The sequence below is a fragment of the Phacochoerus africanus genome, chromosome 2 (assembly GCF_016906955.1).
Source record: "Phacochoerus africanus isolate WHEZ1 chromosome 2, ROS_Pafr_v1, whole genome shotgun sequence".
Taxonomy (NCBI): domain Eukaryota; kingdom Metazoa; phylum Chordata; class Mammalia; order Artiodactyla; family Suidae; genus Phacochoerus; species Phacochoerus africanus.
The window spans coordinates 162,443,454-162,470,055 of record NC_062545.1 but is presented as its reverse complement, the minus strand read 5'-3'; positions in this window follow the sequence as shown (position 1 = coordinate 162,470,055).

Here is a 26,602-nt window from a genome sequence, read left to right as displayed (position 1 = left end):
AATATTTATGGAATGTCTTTTATGAGCCCAGCCCTGAGCTAGGTATCCATAGACAAGATAAGCAAGGCCCTTGTGAAACTTCCACCCTGGAGGAGATAAACAGACAATAATGCCAAATAATATTTTTTAAATTAGATAATTAAAAATTGTGCTAAGTGTTCTGAAGGAATGAAACAAAATAATTTTAAGACAAAAGGTGCTTAGAGAGAGGTCTTCTTTGATAGGGTGGTATCAACAAAGAGCTGTCTGAGAACATAATATTTAAGACCTAAAGAATGAGAGGGAGTCGTGCAATTGTCACAGAATCTTGTGCATCTGAATGTTTCTATAATGATAACTACATAACAATCATGGACTCACTTTTACACACTATCAACCAACAGTGAACATGGCAGGAGAAAAGAGTGCACTATGGCTATTATCAGTGCAACTGGCATTTACTAAAAAAGTATCTGCTCTTAGTAGATCAGATCGACTGGTTGGGTTCCTTTTCTTTCATTTTTCAACACGTTATAATGACGTTTTATGAAAATACGAGACTATCTTTACGCCACTATGTTACTTCTATTCAGCAATCTATTTTAAAACAATACTTACCATAAACCACTCAACTTGCCTGCATGGATCCTTTTAATGAGTTTGAGTTGATAGTATAAATAGATGTCTATTATATTGTACCAATTAGCAGGCTAAAGAAATAAATTATGAGGTGCCTATTCCAGAATGAGAATTGACATGGGTTTGTTTTGAAGATAAAAAAAAGAGCTCTTGATGTCTAACATTCAGCTCCTTAACCTAAACCTTTTCCTCATGTTCTTCTTGAGAGTGTTAGTTTCATCATAAAGAAGAATGTTATAATTTTAGACATGAGATAATTCTTACAAAAATTTTTGTCTGAACTAGGTCCATAGAAAAGAAATATCCCAAATGTAAAAATAGAAGGTGGTGGTGGAAGCAAGCCGTGTACAGTAATAGCTATTTCACACTTTCAGAAAGTTGATTCCAGCATGGTTTGCAATTACAGGAACAGAGAGACATAAGCTAATTAGGTATTGAGCCTCTATGTTCTTAAGGAAAGCCATCGATATTTGCCCTCAGAGAGTTATTTTTACACAGTCACATGTATAAGCTAGTGGGTGACAGACCACCTATGGGGGTCCTCTTTCAGTTTTGGTCTTTGAATTGAAAATAATCCTACTTTTATTTACAAGGAGTTTTGAGTTTTCCAAATAGTCTGGAATATGGCTATAGTCACAAAGTGAACCATATTTAATTGCCTATGGCTAATTACTTGTGTAGCACACAAATGTATTTAATATTACCCTTTCAAAGCCATGTGGGAGGTCTTTTAACTGTGTCCCTTTAAATCCTTATAGCAATAGTCATATGGCTACTAGAATTATGTATTTTATTGCCTCTAAAATGCTGAAAACAGGAAAAAAATCAGGTAAGGAGGTTTAAGAAGAAACATATTTGGCCACTATGAGCTTAGTAAGAGATTATATTTGCTTTAAAATTGAATATATTTTCGTTCTAATGTAGTTAATTGGGGGCCTAGGATATTTCTAAGTCCAAGGTTCATTCATCGTCTTAGAAATAAGACAAATTAATGTATTTATGCATTCTGCAATCTGCAATTAAATAAAATTAAATTTTCTTATACAAAATGTTACTACATTAGATTGTTAATCCTTCATTCTATTACAGTACTAAAACTTCTAATATTCAAGGTATAGTAATTGTCCATTAGGGAGTCCTTGGGAGTAGAATTAGGGTTGGGATGCGATGACTATGTCTAGTGATAAAAGCAGGATTGTGTATGGGTCTGGTTCCTTGCCCTTATCTAGAAGTAAGAGGAGCACTCAGAGAAATTCCCCCTAAACCAGCCAAAGCCCATTTTCTTTATGTCTCACTTTTGCCACCTGCTGAGCATGTCAATGGTGTCAGCAACTTCTTCCAAGTAGGAGGCGGCCCAGGTCATTTTGCCATACCAACTGCATGAGGTTTCAAGAGAATACATCATTGCTAAAAGGGCATTTCATACCGACCTCAGACACGGTACTATTTTTGCTGCTCCCTTAGAAAGCTCTAGTCATTTGTTTTATAGCCAGATTTGACTGTTCAGTGTTCTTGTGAGAGAAGTACTATGAAAGAGGAGGCAGCTTGGGCTCTCCACCGCCTACAGTTCAGGCTATGCCACTGACACTCTTTTATATTTGACACATTTTGTTTATCTGAATGGCTTAAAATATAAGCCAGAGGTCTTCCTGTTTTCCTTAAGGGAAAAGATGAGTATCACATAAAAGTATTTATATCCCTGTGCAAGGCTGCCATTCCAATTTCCCTCACCATTCCTGGGACCAATAAAATGGTCAATTTGGTCTCACAAATCTTTAGAATTTTTAATTTTAATTGTTTATTGAAGTATAGTTGATTTACAAATATTGCATTAGTTTTAGATGTATAGCAAAGTGATTCACTTATACATATACATGTACCCATTCTTTTTCAGATTCTCTTCCTATCTTGTTTATTACAGAATATTAAGTAGAGTTCCTTGTGCTGTACAGTAGGTCCTCGTTGGGTTGTTTGTGGCCACACTTGTGGCATACAGAAGTTCCCGGGCTAGGGGTTGAATAAGAGGTATAGCCACCAGCCTACACCACTGCCACAGCAACACTGGATCTGAGCCGCATATGTAACCTACCTGCAACCTGCGGCAACACTGGATCCTCAACCCTCTGAGTGAGACCAGGGATTGAACCCACATCCTCACGAATATATGTCAAGTTCTTAACCTACCGAGCCGCAAATGGAACTCCAAAACTCCTAAATGTTTCTTGAAAGTACAATTTTAATCTGCTTCTCAAGCTTTTCCTAAGCTTATAGATCTCCAAACCATATTTCCTTTATTTAATTTTTAATTGAATCAAGTGTATTAAGCAGAGTTAGAGTGTGGCTGAGAGGTAACACATTACTCCAAGAAATACATCATCTTTATAAAGTATGCCAAATATACTCCAACGTAGAATACCACAAGTCTTCTTCCTTTTCTAAGCACTCCTATGTTCCCACATAGAAATTTATGTCTATCAAAATAAATCTTTGACCTGTTCACACAAACACAAGTGTCAGAAAAGGGCAAACACGTATAACATGCAGAATTTTCATAACTGAACTCTCTCAATCATCCCCCCTACTCCAAATCTACTGCACCCACAACCTTCCCAACCTCAGTAGAGGGTCATTCCTTCCTTCCAGTTATTCACACACAAAAAACCTTCATTCTTGTCTTTTTCTTGCACTGTACCTCAATCCATCAGCAAATCTCATTACTCTGCCTTCAACATATTCCCTAAATTCAGCCACTATATACCATAGCTACTACCCCAGACAGAACCTTCTACCCTCACTCCCCCACGTACAGACTGAAGAATAATCCTTTTAAAACATGTCCGATCATGTCATCCCTTCCCTCAGATTCCTTGTGTATTTCCCAGCATCACTGAACAAAAATTCAAAATCCTTACTGTTGGTTACAGTATTCCTCAATACCTTTTAGATCTAACCTCCTGCTCCTCTGTCCCTCTCTCACCCCAGTCCTGCCACGATGGCCTCTCATGTTTCTCTAACACACTGTGACCTCTTTCTGGAAGGCTCACCTCCCCCACAATATCTCCCCAAGAAGGCTAACACCAAAGCTAACCCATAATCCTTACTAAACACTGTAAACTGTTCCCAAACCCTCACCTTGGCATCCAAATCCCCTGTATCCTACTCTTATTTTTCAACAATACATATTTCTTTTTACCATATTCCATTAGAATGTAAGTTCTACAGGGCAAGGATCTTTACCGTGAGCACATAGAATAGTGTTTAACACAAAGCAGTCACATCCCAAGTGTGTGTTGGTTGAATTTTCTCCTGATATAGTTCCATCCCAGCTTGAGGGTATCACCCTGAATAAAGTCTGGGTCTCTTCTGGAGCATCCGCAGCCTGGGGTGATTGCAGTCTTAAATACTTACATTGGAAGTGATGATGGACTCCTCCAATCAGGCACAATCTGTTCAGAGTTTCCAGGGATTGTCAAAATACATATAAATAACACCCGTAAGATTTGGAAACACACAAAATCTCAGAACTAAACATGATTAGTTTTGTGGCCTGCAATTTAAGCTTAATTCTATTATCTTAAAGTCTACACCAAGAAATCTCACATTTATGTTTAATGACAATGCCCGTGAGAGATGATGGCCATATATACAGAATACTTCCCTTTGTGTATATGGGATTATGTACAATTCCTTGCCTAATGGTGCTACTCCAATAAAGCTTTCCTGGAATCCAACATAGAATTGAGAGGTGTCTCTGTTCTGGACTCTCCTCTCTCCAATGAACAGAGTAATCCACATAATAATATGTGATTCCTCCGACTTTCACTCTTTGGTTCTTCTTTCAATATTTCTCCACCGGAATACAAAATCAGAACAATTCTGCCATTTCTATAACTGTAACTCTTGTTCAGAAATGTTTTCAAGTTGCAATTTCCAGTTACCAACAGAACGTCTTCCCTTTATGTCTACATCTGAGTAGAATCTCTCTCCACAGGTTCAGAGCTTAATATTCCACTGCTGTTTCTAAGTCTGGCACCAAAAGAACCATGAAAAACTTTGTGATAAGCCAACTGCTTTCCTCCCAAACTCTGCTCTTCTCAGATCCAAAATTCACTAGGATGTCAGCAACTTCTCCTATTTTGATGGTAACATAAGCATTTCTAGTTTCTCTTTTCCAGATACATCATATCTGACCCTACTTCCTCTGGGGCCTGAGGTCATTCAGATGTTACTCTATTCCTCCAGCTGGATTTTGTAAACTTTAAATCATTCAGGTTAGAGTATGGTGAGCCCCATTTTCCCAATCTTAACTTTCTCCTGACTCTGCTTTCACTTTCTCAGTTTTCATATTGATTTCAATAATCATTTTTTTCACTGAGCCTATTTCTCCCTGAATTCCCAGAGATCTTGCCTCAAACTCCAAACAAAAATTTTCTATTCACATGATCATTATTCAAGAAAGCTTTCAAAGTTCTGTCTAGCTATAGAAACCGGGTTTGCTCAGCAGCAAGGAATCACAAATTTTGGCTCTATTAAAGTCCACTTTGGACTGTGAATTGCAATAAATAATTTGTTGATAAACAAGTCAAGAAAGTCCCCTTTATAACAAAAGCCCCCTGAGTTGACATTCAGAATTCCCAAATTTGGATTCCCATAATAAAAGCTGAAAAATATGCCCACTTCTCATCCTGGCTAAAAGTCAGGAAAACAGAAGAGATAATTCAGAGTAGTGAAGTCATGCTAGTCAGCAAGTCCAATATATACACCATGGAAGTTTGCTAGCTTTGGTGAGAGCCCTTTCTGGTCTTTAAAACAAAATTTTCATCCCTTCCAAAACTAGATTCTTCTAGATTCATGTAGGATGTTCCCCAGCAGACATGCAGCTGCTCTTGCAGAGTCCATCCTGGCACAAAAAGTGAATTCCCATCCTGCCAACATGTTTCTGCCCATCCCTCTTCCAGCACAGGAGCCAGGTTCTCTCCATGCAGAGCACTATCCATGAAATTTACAGCTGTTTTCACAGTTTGAGGTTCCCAGAGAATCTGTTTCTCAAATTCCAGTCCTCTGTGCCTATATTTTCTCTACTCTGCCAAATTATTGTGATCATTAGAATCTCTGACTCTCCTATCAGCTAACCCTGCTACAAATTCGTATGGGGACTATGCAGAGGGTACATAGGCATACTGACCCCGTTGACTGCCACTCATGTCTTTGACAATGAGAATCAATGTTTGGCAAGTTGAATTAGACAGTGAGTAAACTACAAGTTTACTCATCAAGTTTAAAGGCTAGTTAAGAAATAATAAGCAAAGACTCAGATTATGAATTGATCTGATGACCCACATTGCTCTAAAACTCCATCATAGGACTTCTCACCACAAGTCTAGCAACCTTCCTTTCTCTAAGACTTCAACTGTGATTTCCCTCTCATATTAGTGGAAGAACTGCCCCCTACTCCTCAAAAGAGAAAATCCCACAACTTGTACTCTAGGTCTATTATCTCTCATCAATCCATGAGCATTTCTCCCATAGATATGTCCTTTACAATTGCATCCATCCTCAGTCTTTTCCTATCTACTGGATCATTGTGTTTGGCCAAGAAACATGCTGTAAAATTTCCTTTCTTAAAAACTATTATAATTTCCCCTAAATTCCCCTTGACATTATGTCAATGCTCTACTTTTCTTCATCCAAAGTCTTCTTTTGAAAAGGTGGTTACACTGTTGTCTCTAATATATCTCAGATGTACTTTTTAAAATTATGAAATAGGTCAATATAGAAAAGATCTTTAATCATCACCCCTCAGCACTTCAACCTTTGGATCTCCACCCCTCCTTACTGCTTAAGTGTATCATATATTCTAAAGCATCCAGGTTTTTGTTTATTATACTAGGATAGAATGTCTTCTTCAACTTTCTCTTCCCATGAAAATATCATTAATATTCAAAGCATAGTTTAGAAACCAACTATTCCAGAAAGTTTCTCAGTCTCTTCAGTCAGATTAATAATTTTTTCTCTTCACTTCTTGCTTTTACTTCTGTTGTTATGCTCTTACCTAGCCTGCCTTAAATTACAGTTTATAATTCAAGGGTTAAGTTCCTATTTCATAATTTATCATTCAAGGTCATATGTCTGACACCAAAAATAAATTATAAGCTTTGCAAAAAGAGGACACATCTTCTTTTTCCCCATGGTAGAATCTAGCACTATGCCCATCTCATAACAAATGCTTATTTACTTAAATAGTTGGTTAACAATTTAAGAGTTAATCAATAAAAATTCATTAATTATGAAAAGAATTTCCTCAAACTCTTAGGTTTAATAGCATTAGATTTTCTATGTTAAAATTGTTATCTTCAAAATGGTAACTTAGATATTCAATACTATCAAAACACACTGGAGCAAAATTTATCACACCCTTGTTATACAAGGTACTACTGGCTAATACTGAGCATAAAAAGAGAGGCTGGCTATAAAATCTTCTTCTATAGGGAAAAAGAGAGTAAAGACAGATTGACTTCCATATAACTAACAAATCTCCCACCTTCAAATGCTAAGTCTGTAGTTTTAAATCCAGTAGGACACTAATGATTAACTCAGTCAATTCAGTTATATCTGTAACGTTTAAGCATAATACTCATTTCTCAAGCTTGATTTTGCTTTACAAGTTTAAATGGTACATAAGTTAGTTCTGAATGCCTAACCACACCACCTTAAAGCCTAGTGACTTAAAAAAGTCAATAATTTAGTTTATAATTCTGCGGGTTGGCAATCTGAACAAGGATCAACTGGTAGTTCTGGTTTAGCCTAGGTTTACTCAAGTGTCTACAATCAGCAACAGGACAACTGAAGGCTGACTGATGTAGGATCGGCTCAGCTGGGAAGACTTTCTGACCCTGTGTCATCTCTCATCTCCAGCAAGCTAGCCTGGGTTTATTCACAGGAAAGCTGGGTAAGGACTGAAGAGAGAAACTGAGGTTTGTAAAGTCGTCTGAGGCTACATTATGTTGATCAAAGGAAGTCACAGAACTGGCTCAGGGTCAAAGAGAGTGAGAGGAGACTCCACCTACAAGAGGAGGTGCTACAAATGTGTGAACCTGTGAACCCCCCGGAGGGGGAGGGGCTTTGGGTCACTTTTATTCAATCTATCAGAAACAGTCAAAACTGCATGAATATATATCACATTTATTATGAGGATGTCCCTAACTTCAAGTGATTACACCTAGTGTGAGAGATAAACAATTACCAGGCAACAATGAAATAAGTAGTATATGCTGTTTCTCTGCTTAAAACATTCTTTCTCCTACTATTCTCATAGAACACCCCTGTAAGTTCTCAGAAAAACATCACTTCTGAAAATCTATAAGAGGGAACACTCTTGCCCTAGCAGTCCATGTTGGCTATATGGCTATTTCCCATGTGACAAAGTTTTTTCATCAGTGTCCATACTGCATTATCAGTTAGAGGGTATAGCACATTAAAAGGTCATTCTATTGCCATAAGTTAATTTCTTAAAAGATAGAAGAAAATGAAAGCATAAACTCTTCTTCATTCTTTATATCATACATTACATCATGAGAATTTTTGCCTTTGTGCCATTTGTTAATATCTCTGTTAGGGAACAGATGGAAGGCATAGAGGTTTTAAACAGCAGGGGTTGTGATTTAATCAGATTTATACATTAGAAAAATTACTTGTCCTGGATTGTATGCAGAGAACCATTTAGAAGCAAATAATATAATCTCAGTGAGAAATTATGGGGATGTTTGAAGACTGAAAGAAATTGCAAATTTTGAGAGCTATGTATGGTGCTGAATCCACACAATGTGATTGGTTGACTGGAGGTTGGGAATGACAAAGCAAAAACCAGTAATGATGACTTCCTGGTTTCTAGCTCAGGATAGAGACTAGCTGGGCCCCTCTCAATAGGTAGGAACTTTAAAAGATGTGTAACTTGAGAGAATATAATGTTCAACTTCAGAAAAGTTTAATTCTCAGATTTTGGGGCACTGGAAATGGGCTAATGAATTTATAAACATATGAGGTTTATCATTGTCATCACCACAATCCTTTACTGGTAATGAACAAAGGTCCTAAACCCTCTATAATATAAGCTCTTTAGAGAATTCAATAAAAAAACTATGGACTTGTCATCAAAAATAAGTATTTTGAGCTATGGGTATTTAGTAGCTTCTCCAGCCTGGGCCAAAGGATCCTATGTCAAAATTCTCTTTTCAGGAAATAAATATGTTAATGTAAACCCAACCTAGACCCCCTCCCTATAAGAAGACACAAGAAGACACGCATGAGTGAAGTGTGAATGAATTAACTCATTCAGCTTAGTAGTTTTAGCACTTAATAATATAATTTTAAAACACTAAAATTATCTGATTCTCTTAATTTTTTTCACTTCATTTTTGTTAACACCTTATTTATAATGAGATTTTGACTCAAAGATTTTTGCTTAAATGAAATTTGTCCAGATAATCTGTGGGAATGTGCAACTGATTCTGTTTTCATGCTTAATTACCACTAGGCTCCCACCTCCCTAAAGAAAGCATTTTTGGAAGTCTCTGGAATGTCCATGCATTGAAGGAGAAAAGGTGTTAGCAAATAGGCTAATTCTCTTAAATAAAAATGCTAAGGTTAAAGTCACTACAATTTAACTGTACAAAAATTCAACACCTTATTTAACATATTAAATCCCTTCAATTAATTATTGTATAAATAATTACTTTTCATGTTTATGATTTGGATTACAACCAAAGCACAGCATTATAATAATTCAAAGTTGTACATCAAGAGAAAAACAGACTTGGAAGAATAATAAAATAAAATGTAGACTCACTAACAAACCATTTTGTTTTCTATATAAAGTCAGCAATTCCAAGGTATGTTCAAGCAGAATTAGCATGAAGCAGATACTGATAATCAGGCCATTAAAGAGGTAACCTGGACAGCAAGAATTCAGTTTCCAGAGTGCCAAAGACATTGGGTGGCAGTTCACTTCTATATTTTCTAAACCAGCCCAGAGATGGGAACTTCAATGAGTGAATCAATGTGTTGGAAGAAGAACATCCAGTTTTTAAATTATTGCTTTATTCAATATATTTATAATGTTCTTCTTTTTCTGTATATAAACTACCATGATGACATATCACAATGATTCAGTCAGGAACAAAAAATGTTCAAATCCTTACTTTGTGAGTTTCTAAATAAGAAGCAATGAAAATACAGCATTTTTTGTTTGCATAGTGATTTCATGTTCTGTTGAATGATCTGTAAGGGAGTTACTATATTTATGCTTTTTTTCTTTTACAAAAGAAAGCGCTCATCTATAATTACAGTTATGTAGTAAAGGACTTTCTTATTGAGTTTTCTTTTTCAACAGAATTGATTTCTTTATTGACTCTAGAAGTGAAAACTAGTAAGTAGAATCTGGCATAAAAGAAATATTTGGCCATATGCTTATATCGTTTGCTATAATCTGAACTCAATTGGAATACTAATTGCTTTCGGCTTCTCATACGAATATAAGGGCACATATACTGATAGAAAAGTCAGTGATTATTCCAAACAGGTATCTTAAATCTACGTAAGAGTCACCTGAATCTTCGACTGAAGAAATTATGCGTAGGAAAACCAAACAAGAAATATGTGCTTGGCACAGTTAGTAACATTCTGGCTTGACGAGAATTAGCATTTAGTACGAGGAACTAGATACAGCATCATTCCGGTCTGCTTTTGTCATATGGCTTAGGAATGACGGCAATGAATGACAATGGCTAGGACACAGCTTGGCTACAAAACAACCTAGGGGTTCCAAATAACCCTGTTCATTTCTGGACACAGGAAATGCTGAGACATAACAAATATGTGTATTTGGTCACGAGAAAAGCTGATTTGGTGACTACAAATGTCTCGTTTATCTCCGTGATCACTATGAGAAAAGTAAAGGACATTACCTGTACAACACACAATTTGGAGAGTTATTGCCATGTCCAGGGTATATATTCAACCAGGTGAAAGCCAATTCCTCTCCTAGTTTGAAATGAGTTTGGTATGCCTGTCTATTTGGCACTATCCACTATTTGCTGAGATTGGTGATGATAAGCCTATTTGTAATCATGTGAATTTCTTTCCTACATTTTGACAGACAAACTTTGAGTTATTTGAGGTGATGAGACTAATGATTTACCAGTGACATTTTACTATCTGTTAAAGAAAAAAATGGCCCCATTCTTATATGATGCAGAAATGAAAAAGGTGTAAGCCTGTTGAAGACTGTGACAGAAAAGGTCTCATAATAAATTTAAAAATAGGCTATGATGCATTGTATTTTAACAGTATAAATTAAAGTTTATGAGTATTAGTACTGTTATAACAATGATATTTGTCTTTAAACTATAATATGCTCTTGTATAACTGAGGCACTTCACCCTGCAACATGTTTTACTCATAATGGCAGTAATTAGCAAATATGAAAAGGTTCACTTAATGTTTTAACATAAAATTATAACACATGGATTTTTGGTTCAAAAACCTTTTCTCCCAGAAAAATTAAAGCCATTTTGGAGCAAATATGCCCCTGTTTCAATACAAAAATATTTTTCTTTAATTTTATTATTTAGAGTAAAATTTCAGGGGAGGGGCATGTTAGGTTAGAGAAAAATGGGAGGAAGTATATTTTAGAGAACAAAATAAAACGTTTTGTGTTTGTTGAGCTACATTGAGGGAATGTTCTGTATCCACTAATAATTGTTCTTGTTGATTTAAATGACTCTGAAAATGGACAAGAATGTAACTGTGATTGTTATTCAGCTGAAAGCACGAATAAATATTAACAGCAATCAAGCAGGTAGAATTCACAGAATTCACTCACTCTAAAGGGAGGCTCTTTGTCAAGGTTAATTCTGGGGCCAAAAAAGCATTTGAAAAATAATGCAAACCCACACCCCTCTCAAAAACACACCTCTATTTGGAAGGTACTAGTGTACTAAGATCCAATGACCCCCAGTAGCCATGGTCCTGTACAGTACCAGAGAACATAAAATTAGTACAAATAATATTTGCCTCCCAGAAACTTAGAAACTATTGTGTGTACTTAAACTTCAACACACCACTGAAGCAATGTCTGGGTACATCCCAGAGCAAGAAAATTAAACCTTCACGAAAAATTCACAAACTGCATAACCCTGGAGGACAGGTTCTGCTCAGTCCTCTCCTCAGCCTCTGAACCCAGCTGACTTCTGACACTCCCCACCAGAGCCCCCACAACTTCTCAGGGTTGTCTGGGCAGTGGGCTTCCCAGGCCCAGCCACCTTCTCTCTGGTTCTGCTCCTCCCCTGCAGGTTCAGGCTTCAGGAAAGCCAGACTACTTGACTTAAAGGTCAACAAGGGTCTCTGGCCTGGGACTGGCCAGGAACCAGCCACAGACTCTGGCTAAGGATGGGTCCACAAGACTCAAGGGAAGTTTTCTAGGCCCTTGAACGGAAGAGTCATCCTTACCCTTAGGAGTGAGCCACAGGAAGGGCTGATAGGGCAAAACAGTTCAGACAGGCTGAGTCCTGAACCCATCCCAGCACCAGCACACAGGTACTTGTGAGGCCGCACAGGAGGGCGTGTCACCCAAGGGGGAGTCACCCAACTAAACTTGGATCCACTCACCTGCTCGCAGAAAAGCTAATGTTGTGGTGAAGGAAAGTGCAGCATTAACTGTAGGAAAACCCAACGTAGACCCAACTCAGAAGACCCAAACACGCTGAGGGCGGTTAGAGAAGAGCTGTTAAAAGCCAGGTGAGGGGCGGGTCACGGGGCTCCTGATTCAGCCGAACACATCCCTCCGATTGGTTGGTGGTGAGGTAACAGGGCGGTGTTTCTGGAGTCAACATCATTAAACTGGTTCCAGCTGGTCTGGGGTCTGCCTGCTAGTTAACCTCTTCCACCTGATGAGGGTTTTGGATGCTGCAAAACAGCTCAACGATTATTATCTATATTATCATAACTTAAAATAATTTGGAAAACAGTTATTGTATGAAATCACTTAAGTCCCAATATTTCAATGTGACTTCTCCATTCACAAATTTGGCAAATAGCATTATAATTTTATTCAAATATTGAGCTTGCCAATTAAAAACTGTCCATTTATGTGCCCAGATGTTGCACTTCTCAACTCACAGTAAGCGCACATTCTGTTTTTGATTTGAGGTTTGCCAATATGAACCTGTGAGGGTTCTTTTGGGAATCATTCTGCCTCCATATGCCTTGAAGCTTAGGCAAGCCAACTCCTAAACTCAGTAAATGATCAGACAGTAACATTTCACTGGCAGAAACAACAGTCAGGTTTCAGATACCAGAAAATGGGCCTGAACCTCCCCCTTACCTGGGGAAAAAAAGATCTGCAGCAGGTAAGCATCCAGAGAAAATATTCTTTGACTCAAACATCTCTAAATTAAAATAATCTGGATCCACTATCTTTCCCCTCCATTGAATTACTCTGATTTGTACCACCTTCCATCAAATTAGAGGAGTGTGTAGAATGCAACACCATATGTATTGAGGACATGGAGAAATGACGTCCAGAATCCAGAGTCACATCAAACTTTTTAGTCAACTTTTAATTTAGTCTTTTGAACTGCAGAGCACTTTTCATCATTTTGGGATTTTCAGCATTGCCCTTCAACCTCCTTTTAGAGAACCTCTAGAGCTTTCTTGACTGTTTCTTCTTTTTCATTTTTTTTTAACTCCAACAAGGTATTTTCTTTCCCTCTCAAGCAATAAAGTCATTTTTCCTTTTCCATTGAAAAGCTTTTTCTTAGTTGTTATAATCACAATGAGAGCACTTCCTCCAGTGCTTTAATTCTCTTTCTCCATCTTCTTATCATGATACAATAACTGCACTAACCTTTAGAATAAAAACAGTTCAGACAGGCCCATCTCTTTTGATACAAAACTTTCTTTCAAGCCAATACAATCTAGAGGCCTTGAAATAAGAAATAAGCAGTATGAAAATGAGGACTTCCATTAGATCAGATTCAAAGCTCCCTACCCATTTACACTTTCCAACAATTGGTTACAAACACCAACTCTCATAAATAATATAAGCAGCCAGTTCTGCAGATTACTAGAGTTGCAACATTCTCCTGTGGTAGAGTACCTAATTTAGGAATTTTATCCAACTACACCAGACACAGTGGAGAAACACCCCCATCAAATAGGAAGAATATTTTAGAGTCACTTTTCACAAATGAGGTTAAGACACTACTGTTTTAATTTTCAAAAGGAGTCTTACTTCTCCTTCTTACCAAATATATATACATATATATCATTTTAGACAGTTCTTCAATAGAGCAGTAAGGATTTGATGTCTTTTTCCAGTTGATAGCTTCATAGATTAACTGCCTGTCCCAAATGTTTTATTGAAAAGGTTAATATAACCTGCTCTATCATCATGTCCACACCTGGAGTTTTTGTACCTGTTCCACTCCGTATCTAAGAAAGGAATCACACTATTTATTTCTGTAATTCAATAACTTCAAATATATAGGGTCTTCTTTCTTCCTGCCAAGGGACAATTTTGGGCAATTGCTAAGATTTAGTCACATACACTACACGAATCTAAATGTTACTGTATATCACAGTCAAGGGACAGTAAGAATCTAAAAGTCTATACCATGAGATGTTATAGAAATCAAGTCTAAAACAAACTACTAACTGGAATGACTTGAATCTTGTGCTAAGATTTGTGAAAATTATAAAAATTATATTGTAAACCAGGAATATACTGAATTTTACTGTTGAAATATAAGCATTGTTTATTTAAGTAAACATATTTAAGATTCATCAAAAGATTTTCATTTTACTTCATTTATTGCTCCAGGAAGTTAGACAGAAATTAATAGTAATAACAGAAGACATGTATGATATATATTTTTAAATTTTTTAAAAAGAAAAATTGTATATAAAGTATACAATATGATAATTTGACAAGTGAATTTTTCAAAAAGTAATGCATGTATTTAAATTATGCTGTAGTAAAACTTTTATAATAACAAACCCTGTCTTATCCCACCCCACTACTAATTCCCACTCTCTCAGACCAATGACTTTTAATTCTTTCAGCTGTTTCTTCCACAACTTACTCCATATTTTTTTAATGTGCAAATATTGATTTTTTTTAACTTCTTGATTTTAGGTATTATCTGTTAACTTCACTTTATTTCTCATACACCACCATCATCCCAATCTACCTCTACACTCTCAATAGCATACTGATATACTCTCAATTAACATACCTATGTGTATGTTAATATAGTAAATGTCATATGGTATATTAGTATTTAATACATAATTTAATATTTGGATACATACATGCTCACATATATTAAATAAAGGCTAGTGTTTACATTTTCATGTCTGGGTAACTCCTATACAAAGCCGTGAGTGATATATATATCTATCTATGACTATAGCTACCTATCTCTCCATATGTATATGTAATCTCATGCATCAGTTTGCTTTTCTTTCTTCTGTAGTTTTCCCTCTAGAGCCCCTCAAATGTCTGCTTCAATTGGACTGGTTGCTCTTTGGCCCTGTTGCACTGTGATGGTCCTAGGATTTCCCTTTACTGACATCCTTGGATGTCTCTTCATAGCTTTCCTATGCTGGGTCTTTTTTCACTAATCCTATCTATGTTCTTCACTTTCTTAGGTGATTTCTTATTTTACTTAAGTGTAATCTGAGGAACTTTTTTTAAAATACATATAATTGATTCACTATGTTGTATAGCAGAAATTAACACAACATTGTAAATCAACTATACTTCAATAAAACTTTTAAAAAATAAAAACAAAATAAGTGTTAAAGTTGTGGGGTTTGAGTTTTTGCATGCTTGAAAACATCTTTCGATTATCCTTGATGGATAACAACAATGGTAAAAATTATTCCATTGTTTTTGGCTTCCAATTTCTTTGTTAAGAGATTTTGTTTCATTCAGGTCATTCATATATGGACTATCTTTCACCCTCTAGAAGCTTAAAGATTTTCTTTTTATCTCTAAGGTACTACAACTTCATAATAATATTCACTTCTTTCATTGTTCCAAACCTATCATTTGGAGACTTATTTCTCTCAGTTTGGAAATTTTTTTCTTACATTACTTCTTTTTTTTTTTTTTGGCTTTTTGCCATTTCTTGGGCGGCTCCCATGGCATATGGAGGTTCCCAGGCTAGGGGTCTAATCACAGCTGTAGCCACTGGCCTACACCAGAGCCACAGCAACGCAGGATCCGAGCCGCATCTGCAACCTACACCACAGCTCACAGCAACGCCGGATGGTTAACCCACTGAGCAAGGGCAAGGATCGAACCCCCAACCTCATGGTTCCTAGTCGGATTCGTTAACCACTGCGCCACAACAGGAACTCCCTCTTATATTACTTCTATCGTAACTTCCTTCACTTTGTTTTCATTGTTCTTTGTATAATTCAATTAGTAAGAGTCTGAATGTACTAAACTTCTATTCTGGTTTCAGTGTCTTCTGCATTTTCAGATTACTCCTTGAAATATTTCTTTGAATTTATCACCCAACTCTTAACTTTTTAACTGTTCCATTTTTTTTTTAATTTCCAAGAGCTCTTTTTTGTCATGTAAATGAATCTATTTCATATTATTGGCTATATTAAAATGTTTGATTTACCCAACTTAGAATATTCCTTAAAGACCTTTTTTTTTTTTTTGCTTTTTTTAGGGCTGCACTTGTGGCATATGGAAGTCCCTAGGCTAGTGGTCAAGTCGGAATTACAGCTGCCAGACACAGCCACAGCAATGCAGAATCTGAGCCTCATCTGTGACCTGTACCACAGCTCACAGAAACGCCAGATCCCCTGACCCACTGAGCAAGCCAGGGATTGAACCTGCATCCTCATGGATGCTAGTCAGACTTGCTTCCATTGCACCAAAACGAGAATTCTGCTTAAAGACCTTTTTAGACGTTATTTCTTAATTCATGCATTCTTTGCTTCTTAAAGATTCATGATTTTTCTTTCTTAGGGAAAACGCTTTCCTCAAAAGTCTTATAATCATTTGTCATTCATTAATTTTTAACCTGGAGTACTAACAAGTTAACTAGATACTAAAGGAGTTAAGGGGAGGGACTTCACCCCAGTGATTGTAAAGGTTTTTTTCTCCCCTAACAGGACATCCAAAGTACAATGCCTGTAGGTTTATTCTCAGGGATCTGTCAGTTCTCTAGGGTAAAAATCTCCATTTTTCTGCCTGATGAGGATATATGTTTAGCTAAAGAAATCCTGTAAACAAGCATACAAAAATCTGCTATTTGCTAATTCTTAGGTTCTAGGATCCTGCAAAGGAAATTAGCTGGCTTCTCCTTCTAAAAACCCATAGGATTGCTTCCTCTGCTCTGCTAACCAGCTACTACTATTTCCATGTTTATAAAAGATTGTCTTTCTCATTCTATTGCTCTTATTGCACTTGTAACTTATTATCTCTTTACTACTGTTTAATTAAATAAGTGTATGAACAATTGACCAGACACACTTATTCAGAAGCACTAGTAAGATTTTAATATGTTAAAAGATTTTTTAAAGATATTCACAGTACTTGGATTCCAGATTAAGATGGCAGAATAGAAGGACTGGAGCTCAACTTCTCTCCTAAAAACAACAAAATTCACAACTAAAGGCTGAGTAATCTCCACCCAAATGGACCGGAAACCTTAAAAAAGATACCCTACTCCAGAAGAAAAAGAGGAGGCCACATCAAGAGGTAGGAGGGGTGATTTCATGATATAAACAACCCCATACCTCCCAGGTGGGAAGCTCCACAGACTGAAAACTAACTGGTTCACAGAGACTCACCTATAAGAGTGAGAGTTCTGAGCCCCACATCAAACCCTCACGTGTGGGGATCCAGCACTGGGAGAAAGAGCCCCTTGAGTATCTGGCATTGAAGGCCAGTGGGGCTTGTGCGCAGGAGCTCCACAGGACTGAGGGAAACAGAGACCCCATTCTTAAAAGGTGCACACGGACTTTCACATGCACTGGATCCCAGAGCAAAGCAAAGTATCCATAGGAATCTGGGTCAAACCTGTCTGCAGTTCTTGGAGGACATCCTGGGAAAACAGGGGTGAATGTGGCTTGTTGTGAGGGAAGGACATTGAAGGCAAAGCTCTTGGGAATATTCAGCAGCTGCCTTTCTCCAGAGGTGGCCATTTTGGGACAATCTGGCCCCACCCTCAGCGCTGAGAAGCCCCAGGGCAAACAACAATCCAGATGGGATCACAGCCCCACCCCTCAACAAACAGGCTACCTAAAGACCCCTCAGGCACACAGCTGCCTCTAATCCCATCCAGAGATAAGCCTCACCCACCAGAGGGATTAGAATCAGCCCCACCTACCAGTGGGCAGGCACCAGTCCCTCCAGTCAGGAAGCCTACAGCAAGCCCATACAGACTTCAGCCACAAGGGGATCAGACACCAGAAGTAAGAGAGGCTACAACTATATTATCTGTAAAAAGGTCACCACACCAAAACCTATAAAAATGAAAATACAGAGAACTATAACTCAGATGAGGGAGAAAGGAAAAACCCCAGAGAAACAGCTAAGAGATGAGGAGATTCTTAGCCTCCAGGAAAAAGACATTAGACTGATGATGCTGAAGATGATGCAAGACGTTGGAAATAAACTGGAGGCAAAGATGGATAACTTACAGGAAACACTGACCAAAGAGATACAAGATATAAAACTTAAACAAGAAGAGATGCAAAATACAATAACTGAAATAAAAAATTCACTAGAAGCACCTAACAGCAGAATACAGGAGGCAGAAGAACGAATAAGCGAGGTGGAGGACAGATTAGTGGAAATTACAGAAGCAGAACAGAAAAGAGAAAAAAGATTGAAAAAAAATGAAGAGAGTCTCAGAGAACTCTGGGACAATGTTAAATGCACCAATATCCATATTGTAGGGGTGCCAGAAGGAGAAGAGAGAGAGAAGGAGACAGAAAAAATATTCCAAGAGATAATAGCCAAAAACTATCCTAACATGCGAAAGGAACCACTCACTCAAATCCAGGAGGCACAATGAGTACCATATAAAATAAACCCAAGGAGGAATACACTGAGACACATATTAATCAAACTGACCAAAATTAAAGACAAAGAGAAAATATTGAAAGCAGCTAGGGAAAATAAACAAGTAACACATAAGGGAACCCAAATAAGGTTATTGGCAGATTTTTTAGCAGAAACTCTGCAGACCAGAAGGGAGTGGCATGATGTACTTAACATGATGAAAGGAAAAAACCTCCAACCAAGATTACTCTACCCAGCAAGGCTCTCCCTCAGATTTGAAGGATAAAGCAAAACCTTCACAGATAAGCAAAAGTTGAGAGAATTCAGCAACACTAAACTAGCCTTACAACAAATACTAAAGGAACTTCTCCAGGCAGAAAAGAAAACACAGCAACAGGAAACAAAAATTCCGCAAGTGACAAGGCCCACCAGTAAAGGTATATATACAGTTAAGATACAAAATCATCCATGCACAATTATACCACCAAAATCAGAAATCATGAGAAGAGGTGGGTACAAATGCAGGACCCTGGAGATGAACTTGCAATTAAGAGACCAACAACTTAAAACAATCTCATATACATATAGACTCTTATATCATAACTTCAGAATAACTGCAAACCAAAAATTTACAATTGATACATAAACAAGGAATCTCTGGCGAAGAAATATATCTCATAGTAAATAAATGCATAATCCACCATGAAGGGAGTCATTTGACATCATTCTTGGAATGCTGAAGTCTCTTTAGATCTGATTCTGATTTCCTCTCCATCAAAGAATTTATGATAATTATTTAAAAAACACAACTGTACAAGTACAGTTCTACAATTGTATTATTAATAACCATTTCTCTCCATGGTACGATGTAAGGTCTATAATGTCTTGTTTATCACATCACCTAGAATGGTGTAATGCCTATATTGAAGAATCAATAAGATGTAACAAATTGTGAGGATATATTTATATAGTTACACTGTTTTTTAACCAATTTATGCATTTTATATTTTACTTATTTTCAGAGGGTGTATTATTTTTGTTATTCTTACCAGTTAAGTTATTCTTTTTATTATGCTATATAAAATATTTAATGGTATATAAGGCTTTCTTCATTATAAACTTAAGTTGCATAACATACACAATTTTAATATAACGCTAATTTTTAAAGAAAAATTGAAATGTAATAGATAATACTAAATAGCAAAGATGAAAGCCATACAAAATGGGATAAAGTATAGAATAAATTTCCTATTTGTCTCAGCATATTTTCCATCCCACTTCTCCAGAGGGAGTCACTTAGTCTGTTTCTTAAGATCCATGATATAATAACCTGTGTGAATGTAATTGTGTTTAAATATATGTATTTTATTCTGTAAAAAAAATAAAATTTAAATTAAAAAAAATCCTATGATCCAGCATAATTGAAAAGAAAAAAAAATTTTTAAAGTGTGTATATATGTATGTAACTGAATCACTTCGCTGTACAGCAGAAATTAACACAACAGTAAAAATCAATAATACTTCATTTTAAAAAAATTTTTTTAAATAAAAAAATAATATACAAATGAAACATCAAAAAAAGATAGTCATAGTACTTAACACTTTTTTATGTTTAAAAGATAGCTTTTGTTTTTTCTTTTATTTTTTTATTTATAATGATTTTTATTTTTTCCATTATAGCTGTACTTAATGCTTTTAACAGAAATCCCAAGATCTCAGGTTAAAAGGAGCAATGGAGAAAGAGAATGCATTTTACCTTAGAAAAAAATTAACTAATATAACTTAGGGACTGTATATTTTTCTGTGCCCCCAGGGAAAATTTTAAAATATAAATAAAGTCCACTGAGTTAAAAATATTTCATTCTGTATCAGATAAAAACACAACAATCTTGAATCACTACCTCATTTTCCTAAATAAGACAGCATAATTAACTCACACAAGATACAAATACAAGGATGAGCAAAAACAGAGTAGTTACAGCAGTAAAGTTGTGGAAACCCAAAGTCCGATGACACATTATGATGTGTTCATAAGATAGAATATCACATAGCCATTAAAATATGATCACAATCAAAAATTTAAAATATTTCTCTTCAATGACCATGTTAAAAATGCAAGCTTCAGAGTGAGAAAATATTTGCAAAACACATGTATGATAAAAGACTTGTACACAAAATATAACAGTAACTACTCCAGTTCAACAAGAAAAAAAGCAGCTCTATTAAAGATGAGCAAAATATTTTGAGATACTTCACCAAAGAAGATATACAAATGACAAATAAGCAGAAATAATGATGTCCAATATTAGCAGTTATTAAAGAAATGCAAATTAAAACCTTAAAAATATACCACTACATATCTACTAAAATGGACAAATTACAAAGGCTAACACCAGTGACAATGATGTGAAGCAACCAGAACTTTCATAAACAGCTCATAAACTACTGGTAGGAATGCAAAATGGGATACTTTGGTAAACAGTTTGGCATCTTCTTACAATGTTAAAAATATAATCGCCATAAGACAACAATCTTGCTCCTAAGTATCCTAAATAAATGAAAATACATGTCTACAAAAGGACTTGTACTCTAATGTTCATAGACGCTTCATTCATAAGAGCAAAAAAACTGGAAACAACCCAAATGGTGAATGAAAAGCAAACTATAATCTATTTATATGCTGGAATACTACTAATCAATGAATAGGAATATTACTGATATATGGAACACCACAGATTAAACTCAAAATTATTATGCAAAATGAAGGGAGTCAGACACAAAAGGCAACATCTTGTATGATTCCCTAAACAGGGAATCACTTATTTTATTTTATTTTATTTATTTATTTTGTGTTTTTAGGGCTTCACTCGCAGCATGTAGAAGTTCCTAGGCTAGGCTAGGGGTCAAATTGGAGCTACAGCTACCCACCTATACCACAGCCACAGCAATGCCGGATCTGAGCCTCATCTGCAACTTATACCACAGCTCACAGCAACACTGGATCCTTAACCCATTGAGCGAGGCCAGGGATCAAACCCACATCCTCATGGATACTAGTCAGTTCATTACCACTGAGCCACAACAGGAATTCCTGAAATCTTTTTTAAAAAGCAAAATTGTATTGACAGAAAGCAGGTCACTGGATGCAAGAGGCTAGGGTAGGACGAAAGAACAGACTTCACAGAAGCACATGAGACTTTGGGGGAGTAAAAGAAATGTTTTATATCATGAGTGAGGTGGTGGTTACATGCCTGTCAACTACTTGTCAAAACTTTCCAAAGTGTGAACTTAAAATTGGTGAATGTTATGGTGTGTAAATTGTTCCTCAATGAAGATGATAAAAATACAATGTAGGTCTTACAATGTATGGCCACGAGAAAGCATTCACAAATATATTAATTAAGGAAGTAGATTTATCAATGGACAATTAAGAAATGGATGATGCATGCCTGGCTAGGTCAGTTGGTAGAGCATGAGACTCTTAATCTCAGGGCCATGAGTTCAGCCCCATGTTGGGCGTGTAGTGCGTTTCAGAAAAAAAGAAGAAGAAATGGATGCCTTTGTCAAGCTGTTTAATACAAGAATTTCATTTGTGGGAACTAACTTATTAAGGTATTGGAAGACCTGAAAGGGCAACTAGAAAAGATAAAACTAGATAATAGAACATTTGGAAGACACTGTATACCTAAGGCTGGGAGAGATTTTTTAAAAAGAGAGAGATGGCGTTATCAGATCTTAGAAGCAGGGCCATCCAAGAAGAGCTGGAATAAAAGCAGGGGTTGCCCTGTGAGAACACCACAGAGACTAGGGCCTTCTATAGGGACCTAAGACCACCACCAGGATCTCTCTAGGGACCATGCTAACCCTCTGACAGAAAAGAATGGCAAGAAATAGTCTAAATCCCTCCTTCTTCCCACTTGCCTACTAGAAAGCCATTGGGCAAGTGAATCAAAGAGTTTTTAGGGGTCAGCCACCTGTGATACACAGCAGATCAGTGAGAGGATGATATAGATATGCACAGAAAGACTGCAAAAACATGGTCACAGCCATAATTACCTCTGGTAGAATTAAGAATAGTTCTTAATTCCTTTCATTTTACTTTATCTTTTTTTGTATGTATACTTCTTTCACAATGAATAATGAACAAATCTGCAAAAATTGAATCAAGTAAGTTTGAAAAATTCCCTATTTGTTGTTGGAATCAAATGGATTACAACAAAGAATCCAGTGTTTTCCATAAATTTTATTTTATCCTCTTTAAAAATACAAAGAAGATGCAGCTTCTGCATTCAACTTAGACTTGACTCTAGCCAGTGAAGGTATTAAGTCTTCAGTCATCCCTACTTAATTACGTTATATGCAAGTTGTTTTAAAATGTTCCAGCAGAGCTTGGCATGGTGCTGCTTTTCCAACCAGCCAGCTGGAAAGACCACCATCCCAGAACAGAGCCAGAAAAAGCTACAAGCATAAGGAACCAAATCACACAGACAGTTCACCCTGTGGTCAGATGCCTTTCACAGTTTAACCAAAAAATGCTAGGCAAAGACAATGAATTGGGAGCCCACCAGACTTCTTAAAATATATTTATGTGATATTTGCACAGATTTAAGAAATAACATCTGCCAAATTTCACAAGCAATGAGTATAAAATACATGTTAAATAAGGTAACAGTACCACTTAAAAATCTTAGTGTATCAAAGTTCAACCACAAAAATAGAATCAATAGGAAATACAGACACACACACACACACACACACACACACACAGATATGCATATATGAAGAAGTGGGAAGGAGGAAGAGAGAAAAGGAGACAGATTTATTACAAGAGATTGTAGAAGCTGGCTAAGCATTTTGGAGATCTGGAGGCAGGTAGTCAGGAAGGGAATAGTACAAGCAGGAACCCCACAGGCCAGGCAGGAGCTGCTGTCAGGCAGAAAAGAAGAGCAGACCCAGCAAAGGGAGAGCAATTATAGACCCAGCTGCTACTGGGAATCTCTTCTGCCATGAGGAGTCTAGTCCCTTTTAAGGGCTTATCTGATTAGGTCTGGCCTCCCAAGGATAATCTCCATGATTTAAGGTCAATTCATTAGGGACTTTCATGGCATCTGCAGTATGCCTTCACAGAAGCACCTAGATTAGTGTTTGACTGAACAGCTGGAAGAAGCTGTGTGTATGCTACAAAGTGGCTGCTGCCCCCTCTTTGTTGCCCACAGTTTCGCCTGGCTAAAATGATATATCAAAAAAACATCCCACTCAGACCCATATATTTAAGAATACATATACACATACATATTATCATTTATCATTGTTTTATGACTCAAAATACCTCTCTACAACCAGACAGTATCTGTCTGCTTCCTCGTTTAAGTTCCAATGGTACATGGTAGTACCTAATGAATACTGAATGAATAAATGAATAACATTTTCTTCTATTTAAGTGAGGCAACATCAAAATGCATGCTACGTTCATTAATTTAAAATCCACTATATTTTGAAAATAAGGTAAAAATAAAACTGTCAAGACATGAAGAGAGAAATAGGGGCATAAAAAATGACAATTTGAGAGACCAGAAGAGTCCTTCAGGCTTTTCCTCCTTTTCCCTTCACTTGTCTTTCATCCTTTAAGCCTACCTGCACTTCTTCCAGCAGAGCTGATACAGGCTGTGTACCCTGTGTGGGCTATAGAGTGCTAGTTCAAGTGTCACAGTCAGATAGTGGGCTTCTTTGGCTTTATCTTCATTCTCTTTCATAACAGGAAGTCTTTCCTTACACACACAGTTAGATATCACTAAACTTATTCTAACTATAACTTTGATCAAGCTCCATTGTAATTGGCCATTTACTTGTGTATCTCATCCTCCTTCATTGTTGACTCCTGGTCAACAGGGACAATTGTGTTCACATGATAGCACAAGAGCCAAGTTCCTGGAACATTCCAGAAGCTCACTGAATGAGTGATACAGTGACCAAAAAATGAACTGTGCCCTTGCCTTAAACTCCTGAAGAACACTAGCTTTTATATATATATAGTAATAAGTTTCTGAGTAAACCCCTTTTTCCCCACCTCAGTCTGATCAGTAATCCTAAAATGGGGGACAAAAATAAAACTCAATTGTCAGTGGATATGTTGTTGACCATAATAGGTCTAGCTATTTCTCCAAGGATTATGTATATACCCAGGAATTTTTTTCTAATTTTTAAATTAAAAATTTCTCATTTTGATGAGCTCTGCAGACTCAGCGTGTAAAAGCTTAGTATTGATTAATGGATCCATTTAAGTCTGGGGGAACATGGTCAAATAAATAAACTCCAGGAAAGATTCAATGAATAGCCTCATATATCAAGGACAATCTCTTGAGAACACAAGCTTGGATTATGAGAGGTTTCATACTTGTCTCCCCTGTCATACACTCAATTTTCTCTCAGGAGAGCAATTGAAAAAAAAATCAGACATAGAAAAAATAACCTATAATCTATTTCAGGGTTCTTAGTGGAAAGTACTAGCTAGCAAGCCTCATTCTTCTAACAAATGAATGCCAGTACAAAGCCAGGAAGCTACCACATTCAGCCTTCAAGTTCTCTGGATTCTCCCCCAGAAATTTTTTGAGACCAACCAGGTGAATATTTTATTAAACCTTCCAAATAGGATAACATTTTACCAGTTGGTTATGAAAGCTGAAGCTTCCATTTACTAATTTATAATAAGGTATATTATGCTAAATTCATTCCTCTGCTCTTTGAGTTTTTAGGCACCCCATAGATATATAAATAGTGACAGCTGCTAAGGTCACAGAAGAAACATTTTAAGAAATAGTCATTTTATTAATTTCATAATTAAAGGATCAAAATGTACTCTCTGCTAATTACTGGCAAGAGTAAACTTGCTTTTATGCCCGCACCCTAAAGCTAAGTTCCGCTACACTACTGTGCCCCTAAACTCGAAGTTGCTCTAGACTTCGGCCTAAGTCACTGGGGGTGGAACACTGAAAACACAAAGCTAAAATGGACGGAAGAGGGAGAGACTACTAATACAACCTCCTGCTCTTTGGAAAGTTGTGGAAAGACCTGAGTTGGCCCTTTATCCTCCATCTAAGGACAATGATTGTGAAGGGACACAATAACCCAAAAGAGTAGCTATAAATCCATTCACAACTGATAACAAGACATGCACTAGCTAGCTCTCTGTGGCTGTGTGATCAATTACCACAGCCAGTTAGATGGTGCAGTTTCTTTTCAATCTACCTCATCCCATCTCTGTGAAGTTTTCCCAGGATTCCAGAAATCCAATATTGTGTTATATATCACCTTAGATTATATCTTACTTGTTTTCCCATAGACTTTTCATTTCCCCAAATTAATTTTAAGCTCTTTGAGAATAGGGAACATAGCAGCTAAATCTTCTGTGTCTCCCGAAGCCCAGGCAAGATAGTATCTTCCCAAAATAGAAACTCCAGTACCTGTTCTCAGAAGCCAATCGAAAACTGATGGCTTGCTTTTACTTAGAATTAGAACCAAGGCAAATTTATGAGAAAGATCATTTTTAAAAAGTAAAAGGATTTCATGGAGAAATAAATGACCAATGAAAATGGGTTTGTATGGATCTCTTATTTTACCCACACAATTTATCTGTTTAGAAAATGCCAAATGTATTATGACACGGTGCTGAGACCTCAAAAAAAAGGGGGGGGAGTCTTCAATGAATCATTTCCCTTGGCACCTGAGGGAGAAATGATTTCCAAGGAAGTTTGAGATCTAGTTTCTAGTTGTTAATTTATTTTGTGACTCTGTACAGATCTTTCCATCCTTTAGGCTTCATGCTTTCCACTATTGAAAAGAGAAAGGCTGACCTAGATGATTCTACCATTCTTGACAGCTGTGACTCTCCAAGCTAAG